This window comes from Pinus tabuliformis, chromosome 1_1 (assembly GCF_031772625.1).
Source record: "Pinus tabuliformis cultivar Carrire ecotype Pingquan chromosome 1_1, CPIR1, whole genome shotgun sequence".
NCBI classification, from domain to species: domain Eukaryota; kingdom Viridiplantae; phylum Streptophyta; class Pinopsida; order Pinales; family Pinaceae; genus Pinus; species Pinus tabuliformis.
In genome coordinates, this window is record NC_142297.1 from 674,031,088 (window position 1) to 674,051,011 (window position 19,924).

Sequence of the window (19,924 nt, forward strand, 5' to 3'; positions counted from 1 at the left end):
CATCATTGTTTGCATCTTGTATTTATGTTTATTTATTGGATATCCATAGTTTTTATATGAAAACAATATTATTGTCATCTCTTTATACATGGAGGATATTGTTATCCTTGCAAAAAAATGTCAATAATTTTAAAATCCATTCAAAGTTCTCTAACAATTTTTTTTTTTTTTTGACTTACTAACCAATTTGTTATCCTAATTGGTTGTCACTAATGTTTTTGGGAACTTGGCTAACTTTGTGCTTAGAGGTGCTTAGACTATTTGTAATAACCAAAATTGATGAATTTACAAGGGATGCCATCACAAATGTGTGAAGATCCTCATAAGTTTATTTGCAAAATGTCATTATGAACTTACCATAATATGAACAAAGCTAAGATTATGAAAATTAAAGCTAAGAAACAAATTTAATCTCAATTTTTTTATGGTGATAATACCCTTGAGGACATGTATTTTTTTTTTAACAAAATAGAAAGGCTATAATTTATTTTAAATTTTTTATTGTGATGACACTGTACAACATAATAATTCAAACAAAATGAAGCTTTCCAACAATGGGCCTTTCAAGAGGAGGCCAAATTACAAAATTTCTTCTTATAAAATGAGTTGTTCTAACGTACAAAAGGTATAGAATAAGGACCTTCCAATATAGATGTTGAGAAATTGGCCTCAAATTAGAATTACATTTCAAAATATAGAAAAACTTAAAAATAGAAAATACATGCCAATTATAGACTTCTCGCTTGATATTTGTTGGTATTTGAAGCTCTTAGTCTACTTGTTCTATTTCAAAATATCTAAGAGCTTGATGAACTATTTCTTTAGCTTTTAGAATAGTTGGAGGAAACCTCATGTAACACCCTCCTCCCACATCTACCCAAGTAACTAGCCAATCGGAGTAAACATGTGATGAGAGGATACTATGATTGGATTCGACCTCCTATGCGACCTTAAGGAAGTGGAATCGACGGAAACATAACACACATACATTCAATATCAGCTTTAGGACCCTCAGGAACCAATCCAACACTTCAGACAATTTTCCCTTGGGTCCCATTGAGATTTTGGACAACTTAGGCCTTAGTTTCTCTCGTGCTATAGGCATGAAGTGTCGAGAAAACCAGAGTCACTCTCATAGGCTTTCCTGCCAGCATCCAGAGACTCATTTTTCCAGTTCTGTGCTAGCATCCCTAGGATTTGAGCCACTTTTTTTAGGTTGAGAGCACAGGTCACTGCCTAGAACGGAATGATAACTTCAGAGCAGTAAAAGAACAGGGAAACAATGATGCAAAAGAAATAAGTTATACAAGACCTTAATCAGACTCCTACTAGCCATGAAAGGAATTTCGTCAAACATATCATTAACATGTAGCCTACAAGTGTAAACAACAGAATTAAGTGTAGGGTTCTCGTACTTATATGAGAATCACTATGAACCATTGTTCCATCATGTCATTTGTTGCATTATCATCTATTAGGTCATAGAGACGTTATCCATTCATTTACAAGTAAAAACATGTTGAGAGCCATACATAGCTGTTGTCACAAAACATACATACAACCAACATAGTAACAATAGAATACCATAAATATATCAGCCATAAGATCCGCATATAAATCAGTACATTTACACATGAAAACAAGGGAATGAATTCTTTATTAATGAAATCAATAAACCAACCAGAGATGGGACTACCACATTCCACTCGACCATATATTGGCTAAGACAAGTCTCTCTTCAACGAATCACCCTCGTGCCATATTCCAAGCATGAATATGGGACTCATAGAACACACCAAAAAAACAACACCAAACAAGCACGGATACCACTGGAGTTCTCCATGTCCACTGTGAGGAATATGAGTGCCTCCTAGTCTCTTAGGCTTTATTGTAAGCCACAGTTTGATCCACTGATCACTAGGCCCTACATCGATACACGCTCTCCAAGATATACCATACATCCCATCCCATGACTACTAGGTCCAACAGAGAGAAATCCACCTCTTGGCTTTACCATATATCCTGCCATTCGCTGACAAGGATTCCTTGGCCCACCGAGGCACATAATTCTGGATTTATCACAACCCACAATTTGGCTCAAGGGTTACTAGGCCAATGGTTTTACCATGATCCATGTGTTTATCATTTCAGAGATCCACCACACTCAACTTTGAATCCATCCGACTATCCCAGCTCAACCGAGTATGAGAACCCATCTCATCAAAGTGATTAGGAAATGGCAAGGCTAGAGTGTAGAACACTGTCACACCTGGAAAAACTCATGCCATGATAGAAAATAACCACATGAAATACCATGCATGCAAAATCTAGCAAGGAAAATACTCATGCAAGTCGATACCTGCAATGAAGCCCATTGTAGTTGCTTGATACTACCTTTCCATGCTTGATCTTTGCTTCCTTTTGCCGTTTTTCCTTTCTTTCTCCAATGTAAAAGTGCTCCAAGAAACTAAGTGTCAGAGAGTGAGAGACACAGAGAGAATAATGAGAGAGCTCCAAAACTCAATTGAAAAAAGGCTACCGACTGATCCTCAGAATTCTTTTTATTAGTGAGTCCTCTATTTTCTTCATTTTCTATTATTTTCCTTCAATTTCTTCCTCACATGCAACTTGTGACCTTTCACCTCCCTTTTCTCCTAATTTCCATTATTTTCATAAATAAATGTGCCAAAAATGCCATTTTCCTTTCCAAAGCCTTAGCCATTGCCTTTGCCAATTTCCTTAGCCATAAACAACCAAATGAACACCCTCTATGAAGTATTTCCCAACATTTAGCTTGGAATAAGTGTCCCATTAACTGTGGTTATTATTTTTAACTTTTATTACATGGAATTTTCACCACGGCTGTTATAAAACCCTCCCCCTTAGGGGACACAGTCCTCGGTGTCCAATCACACATATACCTCAGCGAACTGCTGGAAATAAGACATACTGCTCATGGAGCTTTATAACATAGCTCGATGCAGTATTTACAATGATTACCCTGCTAAGCACCAACCACATGACATTATAGCAACATGATAACATAATCACATGATAGCATAGTAACATGACAACATAATCATAATGACATGACATCCATACCGCTTAGTGGAGCTTTATAACATAGATCATGGTGGTATTTACATCAATATACATATGTACATATAGCAATATCACCAAAACATACCAAAACACGTACCAAGACATATCAAAACATATACCAAAACACCATATCAAAACATGTAAAAAAACACCATATCAAAGCATATACCAACACACCATCTCAAGACTGCTTTGACTCAACCGGAAAACAAAGAAGGTACATAGCCCACATCTGATCCATCATTTCCCATGTAGCTTTATTAGGCCCAAAGTGCTTCCACTGCACTTTAACTTGCTTGATTGCTCGGTTCCAGAGCATGAGCACCTTTTTCTGCAATATACACTGAAGCTCCGGCTGGAATTCTCCATCTGGTTCCACCTGCAATAAAGACTAGTCACTCAGATCATAAACATATTTAATATACTTCTTAAGCAGTGACACATGGAAAATATCATGGAATTTCACTGTAGGAGGCATTACAAGTCGATAGGCTACTGACCCAATCCTCTTAATGATACTGAAGGGTCCACAAAACCGTGGTGCCATCTTGGCGCATGATCCTATCCGCATGGAGATCTTCTTTGGTTTGATGCGCAAGTACACTTGTTCCCCAACATAGGACTCCTTGAACAACCTGTTTCGATCTGCATAAATATTCTACCTATCCTGTGCTGCCTTTAGGTTCTTCTTGATCACTTGCATTTCTTGTTCCATGTCCAATAATATGTTTGGTTATCAACACCCTGTTAACCGGATCACTCCAACTGATAGGAGTATAGCAACTATGCCCATACAATGCCTCAAAAGGACTCATCCTTAATGAATCATGATAACCATTGTTGTATGAAAACTCAACCAAGGGAATATACTCCTCCCACTTCCGCCGTTGATGCATCACATACATCCTCAACATGTACTCCAATATCTTGTTGACCCTCTCTATCTGTCCATCTATCTATGGATGATAAGCTGTGATGAAGGCCAACTCTATGCTCAAACCTAAAAAAAAACTCCTTCCAAAACTTGGAAGTGAACTTTTCATCTCTATCTAACACAATTTTCGTCAGAACACCATGCAGTCTAACCACATCTCCAATGAATACTTGTGCCACATCGCTAGCTAAGAATGTAGACTTCACTGGAATGAAGTGTGCAACCTTTGTCAACCTGTCCACAACAACCATGACAGAATCATGTTGTCTCATTGTCCTCGGAAACCCTGTGATGAATTCCGTGGACATGACCTCCCATTTCCATTCCGGCTATAGAAATCCACCTGGATGTTTACACTCTACCTTCACTAGTTGAAAATCAAAACATATAGCCACATACTCTGCTGCATCCCTCTTCATATTTGGCCAATAATAAAATTTCTTCACTGCATTTAATATCTTCTGATAACCTGGGTGGCATGAATATTGTTTCGCATGAAACACTTTCAATATCACCTTCTTGAGCTCGCTACTATCTCACACATATATCTTATCTCTGAATCTAACTAATCCATCCAATGTAAGACAATAATCCATACCCTGTACACCTACACCTGTACCTATACCTGTACTTATGCATATACCTATATCCCCCTGGTTTAGCCTTAATCAAATTCCCTGATGGATTTGATTCTGATATGGCTTTCCTTCTGAGAGAACGAAACCCTACTACGTTGAAAGATATGCAAAGCATAGCAGTGAGAGTTGAAGCCAACTTGCTCTCTAAAAGATCCAAAGCTAGGAGTGAAAGAAGGATACCATTAAAAGAAGAAAGCTCACCCTTCGAACAAAAGATAGATGCCATAATTAAAGGAATGGATAGACTAGGAGACAAAGTGGAGATAATTGAAAGGAAATCTCCTTGGGATAGCCAACAAACTAACCCTGGGAGAAATCCTAATTTTAGGAAAAATCAAAACCAGAACATTGGAAAGAATGGTCCTGACCAAAACATTAGACCCCCTTTTTAGGAGAACTATGCAGAAGCTTCTCACTTTGAAGGCCCAGAAGAAGATACTCAAATCAATTTGATGGGGCTTGATGATGAAGAAGCAGTTTTATTATCCCAAGATGACTAAGAGGCCCACATACTTAAACGGTTTAAAACCCAATCAGGAGAATCTTTTGACTTTAGGCAGGGATATGACTCAGCTGTATTTGAGGTGCACAAGCAATACAATCTAAGAATTAGGAAAATTGATGTCCCTGAAAAAAACAAGAAAACAATCCCAAACCAACCCAAAAAAGGTAAGACAATAAACAGACCATTGCAAATTATTTCTAGATCAAACACTAATCCTCCTGACCCCATAATTGAAGATGTCTTTGATAATCAACCAAACAATAAACAACCTTCCACTTCCCCTCCTTCCAAGGAAACTGTGGAAGAACCTCCAAAGGTTGATTTAGGAGAATCAATGAATCATGACTCTAATCCTGAAAAGGAGAAAGACATAGAAAACACAGTTGCTCGAAATCCAAGAGCCCAAATAGAAAAGTCCTTTAATTTGGAAGCAGAAGTTGGCAAGCTAAAAATTTCTGTTCCATTATCTGAATTAGCTAAACATGATGTTTGCTGGACTCAAATCAATAGATCACTAAAAATTATTGGAACTGAAGATTCAGTTAATCTTTATGATGATCAACCCGAGTTAGTCTTTGGCCCAGAAGTGAATGGGAAACCATTGGAAGGAGGAATTCCTCCCTTCTATGTTAGCCTAAACATACATGATAAGATTCTTCACAATGCCATGTTTGACTCTGGTGCATCTCATAATCTTATGCCCAAATTTGTCATGGAAAAGCTAGACCTAGACATCACTAGACCATACAAAGATTTATTTTCTTTTGATTCCAGCCAAGTGAGATGTTTAGGATTGATAAAAGACTTGTGTGTTTCATTGGTTCAATATCCTACAAAAACAATATTAATGGACATAGTGGTAGCTGATATACCACCCAAATATGGCATGCTGTTGTCAAGATCCTGGGGTGCTAAGCTTCAGGGATCTCTTCAACTGGATATGTCATATGCCACTATATCGGTTTTTGGACAACCCAAGAAACTATACAGAGAAACATTGATGAAATATGTAGTAAGTAGTCAGGAAAAACCCCAAAATTTCCCCATCTACTCAGTACAATCTGATATGGATTCTTTCATTCTTTATAATGCAAAATCTGGTCCTTCAAATACTTTAGATGTTTTAGCAGCAGAACCAAAAGAAATTGGAAAAGGAAAATCAACTGTTCATATTCAGGAAATATCAGATAACAAAGAAAAGTCAGATGACAATGAAAACCCAAATGCCATGGTTAAACAAGTTCCCACTATGGTCCCAGATACAAATTATGAACATGAAATCCTTTGGCATTTAGATTTTGATGGATCGGTAAATAAAATAGGAGAAGGAGCAGGAGTTTGTGTGTACAATTTATAAAATGATCATGCTGAAGGCCATGCCTACAAATTAAATTTTAGATGCACCAATAATATGGCAGAATATGAAGCTCTCTTATTAGGTCTTAAACTTGTTAAAATATTAGGAGCTATAAGGGTGTCCATCATGGGAGATTTAGAATTAATAGTTAAACATATTAAAGGGACTTACTCAACCAGGGATGCTAGACTAGGATATTATAGAGGAACAGTCATAGAAATCCTCAACACTTTTTTGGAAACCCAGCTTGCAACTATTCCTAGAAAACACAACATGCAAGCCCATAGTCTGGCCATGTTTGCCAGCACCTGCAAATTACCTTTTCAACCTAATCATCAGTATACTGCTGAGATTAGGCACAGACCAACCATCCTTGATAATCTTAAGAACTGGCAGGTTTTTGATAGTGATAAGAAGATTAAAATTTTTTTAACTTTAGGTGAGGAATTTTCTAACCTCAAAATAGATGTTGATACAATTACTAATTCTAATCAAATAAATGAGGTAGAAATTAACATTTCGGAAGAGAATCTAATAAATATGCTTCACCCAACCAAATTCACACAAAAAGAAATTCAAGACCTGAAACAAATGGACCTAGATGAAATAATTGAAGAAGAAACAGAGGTTATCAACCTAAAGGACAATCATTTACCCAAAGGATTGACTCCTCTAGAAGATTTGTTTGACTCTAATGACATTCCAAAGAAACCTAAAATGGAGCCTTTAAAGTCAGACATCAAAGAGTATAACTTAGGAACACATGATAATCCCAAACTGATAAAATTGTCAAAATCTTTACCTCCTGATCAGAAGCTAAAGTATGTTGAACTTATGAGGGAATTCCAGGATGTCTTTGCTTGGAGTTATGAAGATTTGAAATCCTATGACACCTCTATCATTCAACACACTATACCTTTGAAAGAAAATCAAAAGCCCTTTAAACAAAAACTCAGAAGAATTAACCCTGTGCTATTACCATCAATTGAGAAAGAAATTAAGCGCATGTATGAAGCAGGGATTATTGCCCCTATTAGATTCTCAGAATGGGTATCTAATCTGGTACCTACTAGAAATAAAACAGGTGAAATAATATTATGTGTTGACCTAAGAAATGTGAACAAAGTCTCTCTGAAAGTTAATTATCCATTACCCAAAATGGACCATATATTGCAAAGGGTAGTTGGTTCTTCTAGAATCTCACTTTTAGATGGGTTTTCAAGGTATAACCAAATCTTAGTTCATCCTGATGACCAAGAGAAAACAACATTTACAACACCATGGGGTACCTTCATGTACATTAAAATTCCCTTTGGACTAAAAAATGCAGGAGCAACTTTTCAAAGAGCAATGGACATTACCTTTGCAAAAGAAATTCATGATTTTCTTGTTATATATATTGATGATCTCACTGTTTTTTCTAAATCAGATCAACAACACTTGGAGCATCTCAGGAAAGTCTTTTTTTTTTTTTTTTAACAATGTCGGCTACTCATATATTAGAAAAACTTTCTGAAAAAAGATCTAGTACATAGCGAGGGAAAGTATGAGAACTGAGGCACAAAATCGGGTACGCAGACCCATTATCCTCATAGTTTCTCTTAATTGAACACAATACAGTAAACAAGCGGCTATACTGCCTTACATAGGAACCTCCTAACCAAGCAAATTTGCAATGCATGAAATCAAGGGTAATGTTGAGTGACCGAGTCTTCCTTCCGGGCGCTGGCTCTAGTCGAATTTTCTGCTTGTTGGCTCTCAGTGAGGGTGCGCAGATGGTCTATAACCGCCTCCATGTGGATACAGCGATCTTTTAAGTCTTCAATTTCCCTTTTCCTTTTTTCCAGCTTCTTTCTTTTGGAATTCCTATCCGCGTGGTAATCTTCTGTTAGTTCCTTCACCTGAGCTATTAGACTGTTGATCATTACGGTGTGTGCCATACACATATTGCACTCTTTGTTATTGAATATGTTCCCCAGTGGATCTTTGATCTGGGCCTGGTTGGAGGTCTGACCTTGCTGTCCCGCCATTGGAGTGACCTGAGGGATAAAAGGTGAGTGCGTGCTTTTGAAGAGGGAGCCTGAGACAGCCTTGGAGGGCGCGGGACCGCTGAGGAGCTGAGGATTTAGGAGGAGACGAGAGGGCCTCTCAAACTTCTGGAAATCACTGCTGGAGGAACAAGAACCACTGTTATATAAAAACAAATTCACATAAAACTGGTACTGTCTTACCCCAGGTTCTGGACCGATGACAAGAATCCTTGAAGAGGAGAGAGCTTCCGAACTGCACCAAGAATTTGGACTGGCTGTAGAAGCTCGATCACTAACTGAGGAAAGGTTATGGAGCTGTCCACTATTTGTAGATGAAGGGAGGTTCTTCGCGCTGGTGGATCGGGACTGAGTAGGCTCGAGGATAGGATGAAAATGTTCAAGGGCCATGATTACCCTTTTGACTGTCTGAGTACGAGAAGTATGGGCATTGCTGAAGACGCAAAGAGAGCCTGCCTTGGAAGGACGAGGAGTCACGCGTGCTATTAGGACGATGAGAGATTTAGAGGCCCGAGATCGAGAGGCTCTGTCATTGAGCCAGTTTGTGCAGCTTTGAGATATTGAGAAAGATACGATAAGATGGCTCGGATGCCTGAAATGACTTCTCCCCTGATAAGGGACGGCGGAGGGCTTGTAGTTACGGGATATCCTTGACATAGTATGAATTATTCTCCCTGACCTGGCCGATACTCCTTCTGACCGCTTGATTTGCTTGCTGGTCTGCCTCCTTGTTGAAATTCCTGAGGATGTGTTTGAAAGTAACTTCTCCTAACACTCTAACATTCTCCATGATTCGATTCTTAATATTGTTGAGGGCCAGGTGTTTGAAATCTCTCCCTGTACTCATGGCAGCTATTATTATAGCTGAATCTCCTAAGATGAGTAGGTTCTGAAGGCCGAGATTCTTTGAAATGAGAGAGCCCAAAAGGAGACCATAGGCCTCTGCTTTGTTATTGGGCATTTGGCCTAATCCCCATTCAAAGGATACCATAGTGTTCCCCTGCAAATCCTTAATGATCCCACCGGCCCCAGCTTGACCCGGGTTCTTTTTTGAGGCCCCATCGAAATACAGGATAGGCCTTTTTTGATTTCTTATCCAATTACTAATTTCCTCTTCGGTGCCACGAAGCTTCCAATTCTGACTGCCCTTCCTCTCTCTGATACCAGCACATGGACTTGGTGTAAGGTTGAATTTTCCCAGCCAATCCTTGAGCCTCTCATCCTCGACCTCCAAGTCTTTCTTAGAAACCCCTATTGCTTCGAAAGACTCAGCAATGAGGGCAATAGATTTAGCCACAATGCCTGAAATGGAAGGCTTTTGGTTATTGAAAATGCACTTATTGCGTGCAATCCAGATTTGCCAACTCAGATTAGCAGGGATGCTGTTCCAGATCCTGTGCACTATGTGATTACCTTTTTTGGGTTGATGTAGTCTTTTGTCCCAGTTTTTATGGAGGGTCGAGATCTGAGGAGGGAGGGCTTCTGAAGAGATAGCACCAGAGAGGAGATGCCAACAAGCTTTAGAAATCGGGCACTCAACGAAGAGATGAGTGATGGTTTCTTCTGCTGACCTACAAAGACAACACATAGAAGGCCCCTGGATACCTCGCTTCCTGAGGTTCTCAGCAGTTAGGATTTTACCGTGGAGAAGAGTCCAATTGAATAATTTGACCTTGGGGAGGCATTCAGGGCGCCATGCAGCTTTGTACAGGGACCAATTGTTTACCACTGAGATGTCCTGGAGGGCTTTGTATCCTTCTTTGGCTGAGTAATTGCCCCCATTTGGGTCCCAAACGAACTTATCTTCTTTCCCTCTGTTGGTGGGGGCTGAACCACTGAGGGAGCTTTTGAGCTCGTCCCAAAGCTTGGCTAAGTTCAGAGGGAGATTGGGGAGGGACCAGCCAGCCCAGCAATCATGATCCCATAAAGAGATTTCGGAGAGAGAGTTGAAATTCGATTCAGCCATCCACCGTTGGAGGGGAAACAGATGACGAAGTGTTTCTCTGGCCTGTGACCCCATTATTCTATCTCTCCAGATGCTTATTTCGCTGCCATTCCCAGGAGCTCTAGAGATGAAAGGCTTGCAAAGGGGGAGCGATTTCTTGATAAGGTTCCAAGTTGGAGTGCCTTGTCTTTCTATAATGTTTTCTGTTAGGATATTGCTGTTTGGACCGTTCAGGTATTTCTTCTTCATTATGGAAGTCCACCAAGCATCTTTTTCGTTTAGAATCCTCCAGATAAGTTTGAAGCCCAATGCTAGATTTGCTAGCCTAGGAACCCTTATTCCTAGCCCGCCCTTTTCCACTGGAAGGATCACCTTATCCCACTTGACCAAACTGAACTTCTTGGTATTCTGCTTGCCTCCTTGCCACAGGAAGCTTCGGATTATCAACTCCATATGTTTATGGATGCTTGCCGGAGCTAGAGCGATAGCGAACTGATAGATGGGAAGAGAAGCGAGGACGGACTTGATTAGTATCGATCTACCTGCTAAGTTTAACCAGTGCACTCCCCAACTTTGCAATTTGCCTCTGAGTTTTTCGATGATCTTGACCCAAATCCCTGATTTGATTGTCTCTTTTGCCAGGGGGAGCCCCAGATACATGAAATGGGACCAATTTAACTGAGCTGGAATTTCCATGATGAGGGATATGCGCTGTAAGATATGATTAGGAATGTTCCAGGCGTATAACATGCATTTATTATTGTTGAGTTTGCCACCTGAGGCAAGAAGAAAGAGGTCCAAGACTTTTTTGAATCTTCTCGCCATTATGCAAGATGCACCTCCTATGAGGAGGGTATCATCCGCAAACAGAGAATGATTAATTCCTTTCGACCCTCTGACAATTTCAATCCCTGTTATTTCTCTTTTTCTCCTCAAATTTTCCAGCTTCGAGCTTAGAGCTTCCGCCATGAGAATGTAGAGGAAGGGAGAGAGCGGGCACCCTTGCCTCAGGCCCCTTGAGCTTTTGAAAGCTTTGCTGGGTCTTCCATTAATGAGGGGGGCAGTCCAATTGCCCGATATGCACTCCCGAACCCTGCTTATAAAGAGCTCGGATATGCCCATCTTTTTAAGGACAGCCTGAAGAAAAGAGTGGTTTACTCGATCGAAGGCATTGGCCATGTCCAACTTCATTATCATACCCTTTTCTTTCCTAGTGATACTGCTTTGAATAGCCTCTTGGATGAGAATTACATTGTCAGCAATTTGCCTCTTCGGGACAAAACCCCCTTGGTTCTCAGAAATGAGAGTAGGAAGAATGGATTTAAGCCTGTTAGCAAGGATCTTAGTTATGATTTTGTAGGAGACATTACAGAGGGAGATAGGGCGAAAACGGTTAAAGGAGAGAGGGTTGGGATCTTTGGGGATTAAAGCTAGGAAGGAGGATTTCATTCCACCACCCATCTTGCATCTTTGGAAGAAATTTCTTACTGCTCTGATATAATCCTTTTTGATGATGTCCCAATGTGTCTTGTAGAAGTCCACAGTGAAACCATCGGGTCCCGGGGCCTTGTCTGAGGCCATGTTGCGGATTGTTTGCTCGATCTCTTCTTCAGTAATCTCTTTATCCAGCTCAGAGTTTTGGTCCTCAGAGATTTTGCAGTCCATCGTGTCAAGGATTTCCATGCCATCACTGCTTTGCTGGTCCGCGGTGAGGAGTTCTTGGAAATGAGCAGACGCAGCCTCCATGATTTCCTTTTGCTCTTTTATTTCTACTCCATCCACTGTTATTTTGTCTATATTGTTACCTGCTCTCCTCATTTTCAGATTGTTGTGAAAAAAGGAGGTGTTCCTATCTCCCGACTTGAGCCATAGACACCTTGACTTTTGTCTTTGTTCCTCTTCTTCTTTTCTGTTCAGCTTGTACAGTTCCTTTTGAAGTTCCATCTCTTGGATCTGCTCCTCTTCCGTGTCTTGTCTGCTATCTTTCCCTTGGTCCCACTGCGTGAGCTTGGCTTGGAGTGCTGATTTGTTTCGATTTTCTTCTATTGCCTTGCTTTTGGCCCAATGTTTTATGGCCCAACGCAGGATCTTTATTTTGGATTCCCAGACATAGTGCGGGGATCCTCTGATCTCTGTTGACCACTGTTCTTTAATCAGAGCTCGGAAGTCTTCCTGGTTATCCCACGCTTTGTTGTATCTGAATGGGAGCGGACCCAGGTTTGCTCCTTTATCCAATTTAAGTGCTACAGGCTTATGATCTGAGAAATATCCTTGGATAATGAGGCTTTTGATGCATGCAAATTTAGCCACTATTCTATCTTGGACTAGGATTCGGTCCAATCTTTCCTTGATGTTATTTCGACCTGCTCTCTTGTTGGACCAGGTAAAGCGCCCATTCTGAGGAGGGAAGTCTACTAAATTGTGATTTAGAATGATTTCTTCGAGGGCTTCCCTTGAGGGATCAGCCAAGAAGTTTCCCCCCATCTTTTCTTCAGCATTCCTTATTAGATTTAGGTCTCCCCCTAGAAAAAGGTTCCGTCCTTGTATCCCCTGGAGGTCTGCCGCAATTGACTTCCAGCAAGCATCCTTGTCCCGGAAGTGGGGAGGGGCGTAGACATTATAGATAGTGTAATCTTCTGTCCCTGCTGTGTTTTGTATATCTGAGCGGATCCACCAGCTGCTTTGTCTTTGATTTAAAAGGTTCCATTTTTGTTTGTTCCAGATGGTCCCTATGCCACCTGAGGCGCCAGATGCGCTTACTGCAATTCCTTCATAGGTTCTGCTATTCTTTAGGTAGTTCTTGAAGTCCTGCTCATTAATTTTGGTCTCCTGGAGGAGGAGGATGTCAGGGTGTTCTGATTTAAGAAGATCGCGGACTGCATTGACTTTGAGGGAGGAGCCCATCCCCCTACAGTTCCAAGAGACCAGATTCATCACTTGATTGATTTGGTATGGGAACCTCCTTTCTCTTTCCCTTTCTCTCCATTTCCTTTCATCTTGTCCAGATAGGTGTCCATTGGCTGTTGAATCCCTGTTGTCATTTCTTTTGCTGCCGCCTCATCCCTTATCTCCTTATTTGATTTCCTTCCGACTTTTCTTGGTGGTTCTACAGATGTGTTGCTTTCCTTGGACTTGTTCCGGGTTAATATTCTCTCTATAGTGTGGGGAGGGGAGGAAGGCGGGGGGGAGGAAGGCGGGGGGGAGGCGGGGGTGACAGGGGGGGCTCTCGGGGAGGGGGGGGGGGAAGGAGGATCAACCTCGGATAGGGTTTCGAATTGATTGGAGGATGAGGGAATAGTCGGTCCTGACGGAGAAGGGGGGAGGGGGGGGACTATAGGGTTATTGTTCTTTCCGTTTGGAGGGTTGGGCCTCTTCTTTTTAACAGTTTCCCAGGCTTCCTCTGCTGTTTCAGGGTTAGATTCAGAAACATTTGCATTTGCTTTACTACATCTATTGGCGAAATGTCCGTACTCGTGACATACCTTACACTTGAAAGGGAGCTGTTCGTAATCGACTTGCTGAAGGTGCGTCCATTGGTCGACTCTGAGCTTGATGGCTTCTGGTAGTCCCTTTCCTAGATCCACTTCTACACAGATTCTTGCACATGCATGCATGTTCTCCTTAGGTTCCGATCTGTCAATATACTTCCCTATTCCATTTCCAATTGCCTTCACTGATTCATCTCCCCAGCAGTGAAGGGGCAGATGCGGGAGCCGGACCCAGACGGGAACCGCGTTGGGGACGTCCATCTCCGGATCGAAGTCCGGGGTCCATCTGTTCAGGTAAAGGCCTCTTGTGTCCATGAAGTATGGGCCGTTCCTGAAGATTAGGTTTCGATCTTCCACTGTTTCGAAGAGGAAGGTGAAGAACCCTCTTCCGCAGAAGCGAATCGCGATCTTGCCTTGAACGATTGAGTTCCAGTTTCTTTCCACCCATCGCTGAACGGTGCGAGGGGAGGGCCATAAACCCGTGAACTGACCGACTAAACCTCTATCGGCTAGAGCTACCGCCGCCCTCCTGGGAAGGGCAGGGGGGAGCGGGATTTCAGGGATCTCATCCATTTTTTTGACGAAGCGAGAAGTAACGGGCCTGATCCTTTCCGAAGAGTTCTCCTGGGTGAGGGAAGCGAAAGATTTCATTAGTTCGTCCGGATCCGGTCCTGAAGGGCCCAAGGCCGCCATGGTCGGGGAACAGTCAGAGGCGGGCGACCTAGCAGCTAACGCTGCTAGGCGCAGAAGCGAGGAGGGGCGAGGGCGAGATCAGAAGAGACGGGGGAGGTAAGAGAAGGGGAGAAGACACGGGGATAAGGAAAAGGGGGAGAACGGGCTCGGGGGGCAGGAGGCCCGATCGCAGAGAGCGCAGGCCTCGCAGCGAGGCTGCAAGGCGCGGGGCAGCGTGAAGGTCAGGTCAGGAGGCGGCCATGGCAGGGGAGCGCGCAATCGAGTCCTTTATGGATTCCTATAATCATCTCAGGAAAGTCTTTTTAAAGTGCAGAAAATATGGTATTTCTTTGAATCCAAAGAAGTGTTTGTTCGGTTTGGAGGAAGGAAAACTGTTAGGTCATATTATTTCTAAGGATGGCATTCGAATTGACCCTTCCAGGATCGAAGCTATTTTACAAATTCCCTATCCCAAAAACATTAAAGAGTTGCAGACATTTTTAGAAAAGATTAATTTTTTAAGGAGATTTATTTCTAACTTAGCTGAACTCATTAGATCATTAAATAAAATGTTAAAGAAGGATTCAACCATTAATTGGACAATTGAGGCTAAACAATCATTTGAAGAAATTAAAATAGCCTTAACAAGAACACCAGTCCTCACAAGCCCACAATTTGATAGAGACTTCATCATTTTTTCTTTTGCATCAGAACACACCATAGCTGCAGTTTTACTACAAAAAGATGATCAAGGATGTGAAAAACCCATAGCATTTTTTAGTAAAGCTCTTAGAGATGCATCGTTAAAATACAAAATAATGGAGAAACAAGCTTTTGCATTGGTAAAAGCTCTTAAAGATTTCAGGGTCTATATTTTATATTCTCATATAATAGCTTACGTTCCTAATGCAATAGTCAAAGACATCCTGACTCAGGATGGAATTGATGGCAAAAGAGGAAAGTGGATAGCTACTATCTTAGAATATGATTTAGAGATAAAACCCACTAAGCTAATTAAAGGTCAGGGATTGGCTAAACTCATGGCAGAAACTAATTGTCAAGCCCTAGACATAAATCTCATTGCAGAGCTGGATAACGAGCAGGAGATGGCGACTCCATAGATCAGCCAGGCCTTTTCAGATTCACCTTGGTATGCTGATATTATTTATGTGTTACAAAACCTGCAGGCTCCTCTAGGGTTGTCCAGAACCAAGAATATATTTTTGAAAATGAAGTCTTCAAAATTTTGCATCTTAGATAATTCTTTATTTTGGAAAAATCATGAAGGCATTTTGTTAAATTGTTTATTGAAAGAAGAAGTTGACAAGGTTCTCCAAGAATTTCATGCAGGGGACTGTGGTGGACACCTCTATTGGAAGTCAATTGCTGACAAAATTCTAAGAGCTAGTTTTTATTGGCCAACCTTGTTTGCAGATGTAAAGAAATTTGTAACTTCCTGCCACAAATGCCAAATATTTGAAGGAAAAAGAAAATTGTTACCTTTACCATTGAAACCCATTTCCACTGAGAAACCTTTTCAACAATGGGGTCTTGACTTCATTGGAGAAATTCATCCACCCTCTTCTGGTCAACATAAATGGATACTCACTGCAACTGACTATTTTACAAAATGGATAGAAGCTATTCCCTCCAGACAAGCCACAGACACTGTCATCATAGGATTTCTAGAGGCCAATATTCTGTCTAGATTTGGTTGCCCAGATAAAATTATCACAGATAATGCTGCAGCCTTTAAGTCAAAGAAAATGATTAATTTCTGTAACAAGTACCATATCACACTGGGTCATTCCACAGCCTACTATCCTCAAGGGAATGGACTTGCAGAATCTTCCAACAAAAGTCTAATTAATATTATCAAAAAACTATTGGAAGAGAATAAGAAAACTTGGAACAAAAAATTGATCAATGCTTTGTGGGCAGACAGGCTTACAACCAAAAAATCCATTGGAACCAGTCCCTATGAGCTAGTATATGGCATGGAGGCTGTTTTTCCCTCATCTTTAGGGGTTCCTGTCATGAAATTACTGCAAGAAGCTCAAGTGGAACCAAATGATATACAGAGAAGGATAAACCAGACCATCCATTTGCAGCAAACCAGGGAGGAGGTGTACCAAAGATCACAAGTGCTACAAGAAAAACTCAAGAAAATCTTTGACAGAAGGACCAAAGCAGAAGATTTCTATCTAGGAGACAAAGTATTAAGATGGGATTCTAGAAGGGAGGACAAAGGAAAACATGGGAAGTTTGACTTCTTGTGGAAAGGGCCATATATAATATATGCTTTCAGAGGAAACAATGCATATTTTCTTAAAGAGTTAGATGGTGCAGAACTTGAAGGAGGACCAGTTAATGGTCGGATGTTGAAACATTACTTTGATCCTAGTTTTTAACTCTGATTAGATTTCTAACTGTACATAATATATCCTTTATAATGTCAGTGTTGATTGGATGGTAAACTTGTGAAGTTGAAGCCCGAAGAGAAGGCCCTAAGCTTCAGAACCATTACTGTCATAAATACAATAAAGCAGTAGGAAAAGGAAGATTGCAGAGCACAATCAAAGTTGTTCAGAAGGCCATTGATCTACTGTTCTTGACTTTCCACCAGGGAAAGCCATCCCCAAGTGGAGCCACTGTTATGCCCCTATACCAATAGGTGTCATATATCATGATTGACTTGGTTTAGCTTTGAAATATGTTCATACCTTTACTTGTTGCAAAGGTTTTCCATATTTGTGAAAAAAATAAAAAAATAAAAAAATGTAAAGAGGGTATACCCTAGAAAAAGAATAAAAGGGTAAAAAGAATAAAGAAAAGGTCAAAAAAGGAAAGAAAATGAACCCCAACAAAAAGAAAATACCATGAAAGTGTGCAAGTCTAAATGCCACTACTTTTTACTTTTGTATAATAAAAAATTGTGTGCAGTTTGTCACCTATGCCACAATTCATGAATAGTAAAAAATTTTAAGCTTGACTAGTTCATATTTTCAATTTCATGTGTTAGAAGTAGAGAATAAAGATCTGACCAAACAATGTAATCTTGACAGATATGTAGATAGGTAGAGTGAATAAAAGGAGCTCAATAGTTTAATTTGAGCCCTTGGATGTAATAAGTGTAGATTTAGATAGATATCACTATGCAAAAGAAAAGAAAGTGTGAAAAGGGTTTGCCAGTCTAAGCGCACCCTAATAAAGAAGTGAAAATGCTAGGATAAAGTAGGTAGGGTAAGTAGATGGTGGTTACAGAATAAATGTGTGGTGAATGGTTAAGTTTAATGCTTAAATCTTTTGCTTTCATCACTTGGACAAAACACAATTCACATTAGAGACAGCACATCAAGGAGACCAAGTCAAATTAATTAACTTCCTTACTCCATTTTTGCCTAAAAATTCACTGATTTCCCCTAAGTACTAAAGGTACCTATATAAGTTAGAGGGGCTTAGAGCATTTCTCTGACTTTTGGAGGGACCAGACCCTCGACCCAATAATTTTAAAGGCCTAAAGTACTTAAATCACCTACATCTACATTTACCCCTCCATAGAATCATTCATTCCCTTAATAAAGCTTTTCCTAAGTAAAATCCTATTTTACTTAGGGAAAATAAAACATTCTCCATATAAACCCTCATATTCATTTATCCTAAGTTTTAAATATGTATGATGAAAACGCTTTCATAAACATTTTAAACTTAGCGCACATTTCACATTCCATAAAGTCATATTAACTTTTAACCCGTAGTATTATTTAATTCCCGAAAACAAACTACCCGCGCCCGTATTATTATATAAATCCCTAATATTTGCATATCCCGTCCCTCGGTTAAATATAACCATAATAAAGTCAATAAATGGAATTAATTAACCAATCCGTGGTTAATTAAGAACCCGACCCCCGCCATGCTAAAACGAGGATTAATTAGTCACCAGGATTAGTTAATAACTCAATAACCAATCAAATCGCCCCCAATATGATTAACACTTTAATTAATATTGGGCCTGCCCTCCGTTAACTTTCCGCCACTTCCCATTGCCGACCACCGTCCGATCGGATCCCTCAGATCCGACGGATATCGCTCATATCGCACACCCTTTTTGGTCGACCGTTAGCATGCGATGTGAGCAGTTTCCCGAATAGTGCCCATGCTACGTGTCAAGAGATGTGTGGAATCACGCGGCCCCCCCTTAATACCACTTACCTCCCATAAGCGGTGCGATGAAACCCGCTTACCGCTTTCCCGCAAATGACAAAAACGTCAAATCACCCCTGCTGACGCAACCTGTCCGTGTCACAAACCCACCAAAAAATTGATTTTCGCATAAAAACAAATTGTAATCCATTTTTGCCCTTTATCCTTAGCAACCCATGCATGCAGTCAGTACGTGGAAATTAACCAACTCGTACCCAAACCATCAGCCACCCTCAAAGCTGCTGCCCGACACCGCTCCAGCCCACGGTGTGCCTCCAGTCAACCAATACACCATTACCAGTCACTCTATGATAAGTATTTACCAATTTTATTTCAGAAACCCCATTACATTCTAAATTTCCTTTGCAATTACGTTGAAACCCCAAAATTCCAGTGTAATTCAGTTGCAAAACTTACAGTAAAGAAACCCAGGACCCCTGTTTCACCTATCCCACTCAAAAAGCCCGATTTCCATCTCTGAATCCACAAGAACTAGAAATGGAAACCCCCGTAGCCCTCAATGTACCTCTTATCACTACTTCTCATAGAGATTTGGATTATCTGCCCTTAGCAGATAAAGTTTTCCAAATCAAAGACCTCATATTTGATGACTCCCCCTTGAGACTACATTGTAAATACCAGGAGCTTTACCTCAATAATGTTGACAATATTGGTCTGTGGGAATCAAATCTCCCAAAGTACCAATTCTCTTCTGTGCACATTTTCCCAGACATTGTTCACCAGTGCCATCCCAATTATAACCCTAATCTCAGAGCTGTAATGTCCCTCGACTAGCAAATCCTTTTCACCATTACAGTAGACTCCATCAATGAAATATTGCAGTTGCAACCCAGTCAGAACCTTACCCCTCTGTCTATTGCTGATTTACTTGACAAAGACAAATCTTCCAAAATATCCAGCTCAGAGATCACCAGAGTTTTCCAAATGTTCATGTTTGAGCAATACATTTCAGAAAACCATCCACCCTACATGACAACTGCTTTTACAAGCTTAGGGAGGGATATTATT